The sequence below is a fragment of the Procambarus clarkii genome, chromosome 80 (assembly GCF_040958095.1).
Source record: "Procambarus clarkii isolate CNS0578487 chromosome 80, FALCON_Pclarkii_2.0, whole genome shotgun sequence".
In the NCBI taxonomy this organism is placed as follows: Eukaryota; Metazoa; Arthropoda; class Malacostraca; order Decapoda; family Cambaridae; genus Procambarus; species Procambarus clarkii.
The window spans coordinates 16,698,304-16,706,560 of NC_091229.1; positions in this window are offsets into that span (position 1 = coordinate 16,698,304).

Genomic DNA, 8,257 nt, shown 5'->3' on the forward strand with positions numbered 1-8,257 from the left:
TTACTGTTGTATTGCACTTCTTGTTATTTTGCCTTAACGTAACTTTTCATTGTGTCATTTAAGTATTCTTATTATTTTGATTCATTGATTTTATTATACATATTTGTTTGTCCATATTTTCATGTTTTGATTTATTTAACGTAATTAAAATTTCATTGTTAAAGTTTTACTTGTGTTTTGTGTGTCTTCTCCTTACCTTACCACAGACGAAGTTCCAGTTTTTCTATTTTTTTTTATAACTATGTGACGAGGCCATACCCCTAGCCTTAAACAGCCGAACACCAACGCGTTACCGTCACAAGTTATATGGGGGCCTGTCCTAGGAGCCTCACTCAGGTACTGGTGCCAAGTGGTAATTTATGGTAAGCGTATTTAACTTTGTTAACGTAGCTTTACTATTTTTCATTCAATTTCATTTTTTATAAGGTGCGGTGTATTGTGCATTACGAGAGTAACATATAGTGAAGGTGAGACAACTTTGGATTACGTGGTGACTGTAGGCCGCAGTCATACTCTTAATTGGTCATCTCTCCCTCCTTGTTATTACTCGTATTTACCATCTAAGTCCCTTGAATATTTCTCATTCTGACAGATCATCATATTGGTACCCTGGTACTGTGGTCTGCCCCGGGTCAAGAGTACCCAATCTTCTGCAATCTGACTGTAGGAGGACAAAGAGGGCCATAGTTCCTCTAGCTCGAACTTTAGTTGCTGAGTTGGGACCTCAGCAGCAGTTCTCGTCACAAGTTGACACCTCGCACCCCTACACGTCAGTCAGAGATGATGATACATACAACGGTAGGGAATTAGCTTATTTTTTCAGAGCACAAAAGTTCGCTAATTCTGTAAGTATCATATTAAATTCAGTAGGAAAAACTTGCTTTATGTCCTTTAGAGACTTGGCAAGGTATGCCTACATCCTTGGACTACCAATTTTACTTTTGAAGCATTTAACTGTTTCATTTGTTTTCGAAACTTTGTTTCATTTGTTAGTAGGATTTTCTTGCCCTTATTCTCTTACATGAGTACCGGGTACAAGATTTCCTGCGCCCTTGATTTAATTTAATCATTTAATATCTTTCACTTAACGTTAATTGTTAAAGATCACACAGGATAGGTGCCAGTTGCCACGTTGTCCTGTTTCTGACATTTCATTATTGAACATTCGTGTACCTTTATTTGCTAATTTCACCATGTTTCGTCGCCAAACTTTCCGTGCAAATCCAGCAGGTGAAATAGGGACTTTAAGTCGTGCCAAGAGGACTGAACTACAAACTCTTGCACATGAGTATCAACTAGAAGTTCCCTATCAAGCCAACAAAAATGACCTACACAACCTGTTGCTGGATTACTATTTAGAGCAAGGTAAGATAGACTCTGAAACTCATGAAACTTACTATATTGCAGATAAAACTGATTTGGCAACGCTGAAACTCAAACTAGAGCTGGCCAAGATTGAAGAACGAACAGCTGCCATACGGAGGGAAGAACAAGAACGCGAAGCTGCTATGAGGAGAGACGAACGAGAACGCGAAGCTGCTTTGAGGAGAGAAGAACACGAACGCGAGGTCGCATTACTCCGTGAACGTGAACGAGTACAGCTTGAAACACTCCAGGAGCGGGAACGCTTACAGCTTGAAACCAAACAACGCGAGTTGGAAATACAACGCGAACATGACAAGCAACAAGCGACTCTGGCTCTAGAGTGTCGTCAACGCGAAATCGCCTTGGAAACTTCACACTTCACTCAACGCCAGCAAGCTACTGCCAATCTTCCCGTCAGTTTTAATATATCACATGCAAGTAAGTTAATGCCATCCTTTGTAGAAGCAGAAGTTGATGTGTTCTTTACCACCTTTGAAACCCTTGCTAATCAACTCAGTTGGCCTGTCGACCAATGGGCCACACTTCTCAGAGTCCATCTTACAGGTAGAGCTGCAGTCACACTCAGTACTTTGGCGTCTGAGAATGACTACTACACTCTGAAACAAGCAGTGTTGGACGCCTACCTCCTCTCTACTGAAAGTTATAGAAGGAAATTCCGTGACCACCTGAAGGCAAGTACCACTACCTTCCTCGAGTTTGCTAACACGAAACGGAGGTATTTCATGAAATGGCTGGAAGCAGCACATGTCTCTACTTTTACAGAACTCGTCAACCTGATGCTTGTTGAAGAATTCTTGAGACGTGTGCCGCCTCCTGTCCGCCTCTACTTAGCAGATAAAGAAGAAACCGACTACCTGAAGTGTGCTAAGTCGGCTGACACTTACAGCCTCATCCACCGGCTGACACCTGAACCATCCTCCAGTAAGAAGTCGTGGTACAGTTACGAGAAGGTGAGCCCCGACCAAGCTGGTTCACAACTGTACTGCAAGTATTGTAGACTCTATGGACATACCATAGACAAGTGTGGTAAGTCTCAATACAAGGGAACCACTGACCAACAACGACCCAAACCAACTCCTCCTAAGTCCGGTAAGCCTGTGATGAATGTTGGTGTTGATGTTAATGATCTTTCTCTTTTCAGTAACCACCTGTATACTGGAACTGTCTCTGCCAACGGTTCAAATCCGGAGGGACGTTTCAAATTGAAGATCTTGAGGGACACAGCGGCTCTACAATCGATCATCTTGAAGTCGGCTGTGCCCAACATAGTCTACACCGGGGAAACGGTCTTCATCACTGACCTCACTGCTACTACTCCATACCCTCTCGCCAGAGTCCACCTGGATTGTCCCTACGTGAACGGGGAAGTCCAAGTCGCCGTCAGGGAAAAGCCTTTTCCCATGCCTGGAGTGCAACTTCTCCTAGGCAACGACTTGGCAGAAGACCTGCAACCAACCAACCTGATCGTCATGGACAAACCCCAGGTGTGTAACTCTGTGCCAAGTAACCCTATTCTTGAGTATGTTCCAGCAGAGGTTCAAGAGAGTGAAGTTTCTCCTCCGGTTCTCGTGACCACCCGTGCACAAGCCTCACGTCCACAGCCAGCTGACTCTACTGCTACCGCTGTCCCTCAAGACCCTCAGAAACTACCCCCGCATCTGACCAAGTTGGAGTTCCGTAAGTTGCAGAGGGAAGATCTTACTTTAACACCATTGTTTTTCCAGGCTGAGACTCAACCCGACAGTATTCCTGGGTTCTTCCTAGAGAACGACTTGCTCTACCGCCGATATAGACCCAGTAAACTGAAGGAGGAGGACGATTGGGCCAACACCGAACAACTTGTGATTCCCACCAGCCTGCGGCCCACTATTCTACACCTGGCCCACGGATCATTCTCCCACTACGGCTTCAACAAGACTTACCATGGGATTCGTCAAGACTACTACTGGCCAGGTATGGTAAATAACGTCAAACAGTACGTAAAACAGTGTCATACATGTCAGATGGCAGGCAAACCGAACGTCTCCATTCCCAGAGCACCACTGATTCCCATACAGGTGCCTGCGGAACCTTTCCACAGACTCATAATAGACTGTGTTGGTCCTTTACCTCGGACCAGTTCAGGTAACGCCTACATCCTAACCATCCTGTGTCCTACCACCAGATTTCCCATAGCAGTTCCAGTGAAGAACATCACGGCTGCTACGGTTATCAAACATCTACTGAAGATCTTCACTCAATACGGATTTCCCAGGGAGATTCAAAGTGACTGTGGCACCAACTTCACCAGTGATCTCTTCAAAAGAACACTGGAGGAGTTCAACATCAAACAGGTATTGTCCAGCCCCTATCATCCTGCTTCACAGGGTTCTCTTGAACGTAGTCATCAGACCATCAAAGCACTCTTGAAAAAGTTTTGTAGTGAAACCTCAAAGGATTGGGATAAGCAGATTGACCTAATAATGTGTATTTTCAGAAGTCTCCCCAATGAGTCCCTAGGAGTATCTCCTTATGAGATGCTCTACGGCCGTAAGTGCCGTACTCCCCTTAAGGCTTTCAAAGACTCTCTCAGAGATGCCACCTTCAGTGAGCATCAGAATGTGCCCCAGTTTCTTCAAAACCTTCAGCACATTCTAGAGAGAGTCCACCGCTTTGCCCATGATAATCTATTGAAAGCCCAGGTGAGAATGAAGACTCATTACGACCAGACCAGCAAAGTAAGAAAATTCAAGCCGGGAGACTTCGTCCTTGCTTATTTCCCTATCCCAGGTTCACCTTTACAAAACAGATTTTCAGGACCCTACTGCGTCAAAGAGTGCAGGAATAATAATAATTATGTGATAGAGACTCCAGATAGGCGGCGGAAGACCCAGCTGTGCCACGTCAACCTCCTGAAGCAATATAATGGTACTCCTCCCACTGTCTTGATTAACTATTCCACATTCACAGAACCCTACATCCACAGTGAGACCTTCCCAGCTTCTCCTCCCGAAAGCACTGACAAGGAGTCAGCGCTTTCTAATTCCGAAATCCTTAATGATCTTCCCAAATACTTTCAGGATAATCATAGTGCACCTCTCGTCAAGATCTTCAGAGAACATCAAGAGTTGTTCAGAGATGATCCCCAAGAGTGTAATGTTACCCAGCACGACATCCAACTGCTCCCCGACACCCGGCCGATTCGTCAACCCTTCTACCGAATCAGCCCGAGCAAGAAGGAAGTCATGCGTGCTGAGGTGCAGTACCTCTTGGACCATGGACTGGCTACACCTTGTGAGTCCCCCTGGGCCTCACCTTGTATCTTGGTGCCCAAACCCCAAGGTAAGGTGCGGTTGTGCACTGACTATCGAAAACTGAACTCTGTCACTGTCAAGGATGCTTACCCCTTGCCAAGGATAGATGACATCCTTGATGCCATTGGTAGTGCCCAGTACTTGTCCCAAGTGGACTTGCTTAAGGGGTACTATCAAGTGTGTCTAACGGAGCGCGCTAAAGAGATATCTGCCTTCATCACTCCTTTTGGACTTTTCAGATATGAACGCCTTCCTTTCGGACTATGTAATGCCCCGGCCACCTTTCAAAGAGCTGTCAACCGTGTCATCCAGGGCTTGGATAACACATACGCCTACCTGGACGATATCGTCGTAGCCTCCAACTCCTGGAGTGAACATCTGCTCCAGCTGCGACGTCTGTTCTCCAAGCTCCTGACAGCCGGCCTCACCATCAACCTGGGCAAGTCCACTTTCGCGAAAGGTAAAGTGCGTTATCTGGGTCATGTTATTGGGAGTGGCAGCATAGCTCCGTTAGACTCACACACTCAAGCCATCCTACAGTATCCACAGCCTACCACCAGGAAGCAGCTCCTGCGCTTCCTTGGTCTTGCCTCTTACTACCGTAGGTTTGTGAGGAATTTCAGTACAGTCGCCACACCTCTAATTCTATTAACCAGTCCCAAGCAACGGTATAATTGGACCATGCAGCAAACCGTTGCTTTCGAACAACTCAAATTCCTCCTCTGTTCTAACCCCATTCTCGCCTCTCCAGATATCACCAAGCCTTTCGTCCTTCATGTCGACGCCAGTGGTACCGGCGTTGGTGGTGTCCTGATGCAACTACGAGGCGAGGAGGTTCTACCTGTCGGCTACTACAGCTACAAACTGAAACCACACCAGAGGAACTACAGCACTATTGAAAAGGAGCTACTATCCATCGTCCTGAACCTCCAACACTTCGCTCCGTACCTACAAGGCGCCAGGTCTACCACCATCTTCTCAGACCACAACCCTCTCCGCTTCCTACATCAAGCCCAATTCACCAACCAGCGTCTTCTACGATGGGCTCTGTATTTACAAGACTTCAACCTGGAGATCCGCTATATCAAGGGTTCTGACAACACCATAGCCGATGCCCTCTCCAGAGTTTATGAAGTAGAAGCAACTCCATCTATTACTCCACCACATAACGACGTACTTCTTCCAGAACCGCAGGCTTCGGGGGAGAGTTGTGACGATAATCTCCTTCAAGAGATTGAGCCTGCTCTTCCCTCCAAAATTACGTCTTCACAATTATATAAAAAGACTATGGAAGAAATGTCCAACAACGACAACAACACCAGCACCAGCAAGGCTTGCCAGGGTGAGCAGAAACGTATGCAACCAGCCACCTGTTCGAACTCCAACCACCAAACTACCCGTTGATCGCTACGACTCCGCTGATTGGTCGCCGGTCTGGCTGCACCTGCACTCGCCCCCCAATACTACCCGATGTCTGGGGTCGCCCCAACATCAGTCTTCAGAATGTTCCGTGCTTTCGTAGCCAGCACTCCTCCCAGCTAGACTCTAGAGTGTACTGAGAGAGGTGGTGGCTTTAAGCCAATATTCCAGCATCTCCCACTTACTGTTGTATTGCACTTCTTGTTATTTTGCCTTAACGTAACTTTTCATTGTGTCATTTAAGTATTCTTATTATTTTGATTCATTGATTTTATTATACATATTTGTTTGTCCATATTTTCATGTTTTGATTTATTTAACGTAATTAAAATTTCATTGTTAAAGTTTTACTTGTGTTTTGTGTGTCTTCTCCTTACCTTACCACAGACGAAGTTCCAGTTTTTCTATTTTTTTTTATAACTATGTGACGAGGCCATACCCCTAGCCTTAAACAGCCGAACACCAACGCGTTACCGTCACAATATATATATATATATATATATATATAAATATATATATATTATTAAATATGACCGAAAAAGTAAGATTAATAATTCTAACACGAATTTTCTCAATCTTTCGTACATTACGCTTCACTGTTGGAGGTAAATCAAAAATCACTTCTCCAAAATTCATTTTTATTTCTAGTCTGACGCGACACGGGCGCGTTTCGTAAAACTTATTACATTTTCAAAGACTTCACAAATACACAACTGATTAGAACTTACGTATCTCTGATTTTATATCTACATTTGAGTGAGGTGGGAGGGGTGATGTGGCATTAACACAAGACAGAACAAGAGGGGATATTAATAGGGTATTAAAAGTATCAACACAAGACAGAACAGAAACAATGGGTATTGAATAGAAGTGTTTGTAGAAAGCCTATTGGTCCATATTTCTTGATGCTTCTATATTGGAGCGGAGTCTTGAGGTGGGTAGAATATAGTTGTGCATTAATTGGCTGTTGATTGCTGGTGTTGACTTCTTGATGTGTAGAGCCTCGCAGACGTTAAGCCGCCTGCTATCGCTGTATCTATCGATGATTTCTGTGTTGTTTACTAGGATTTCTCTGGCGATGGTTTGGTTGTGGGAAGAGATTATATGTTCCTTAATGGAGCCCTGTTGCTTATGCATCGTTAAACGCCTAGAAAGAGATGTTGTTGTCTTGCCTATATACTGGGTTTTTTTGAGCTTACAGTCCCCAAGTGGGCATTTGAAGGCATAGACGACGTTAGTCTCTTTTAAAGCGTTCTGTTTTGTGTCTGGAGAGTTTCTCATGAGTAGGCTTGCCGTTTTTCTGGTTTTATAGTAAATCGTCAGTTGTATCCTCTGATTTTTGTCTGTAGGGACAACGTTTCTATTAACAATATCTTTCAGGACCCTTTCCTCCGTTTTATGAGCTGTGGAAAAGAAGTTCCTGTAAAATAGTCTAATAGGGGGTATAGGTGTTGTGTTAGTTGTCTCTTCAGAGGTTGCATGGCTTTTCACTTTCCTTCTTATGATGTCTTCGATGAAACCATTGGAGAAGCCGTTATTGACTAGGACCTGCCTTACCCTACAGAGTTCTTCGTCGACTTGCTTCCATTCTGAGCTGTGGCTGAGAGCACGGTCGACGTATGCGTTAACAACACTCCTCTTGAACCTGTCAGGGCAGTCGCTGTTGGCATTTAGGCACATTCCTATGTTTGTTTCCTTAGTGTAGACTGCAGTGTGGAAACCTCCGCCCTTTTCCATGACTGTTACATCTAGAAAAGGCAGCTTCCCATCCTTTTCCGTCTCGTAAGTGAAACGCAGCACGGAACTCTGCTCAAATGCCTCCTTCAGCTCCTGCAGATGTCTGACATCAGGTACCTGTGTAAAAATGTCGTCAACATACCTGCAGTATATGGCCGGTTTCAAGTTCATGTCGACTAAGACTTTTTGCTCGATGGTACCCATGTAGAAGTTTGCAAACAGGACACCTAGGGGAGAACCCATGGCGACCCCATCTACTTGCTTATACATGTGCCCATCCGGGCTCAAGAAGGGTGCCTCTTTAGTACAAGCTTGGAGTAGTTTCCTCAGAATACTTTCTGGCATGTCAAGAGGAGTACAGGCTGGATCACGATACACTCTGTCGGCTATCATTCCGATTGTCTCGTCCACAGGTACGTTGG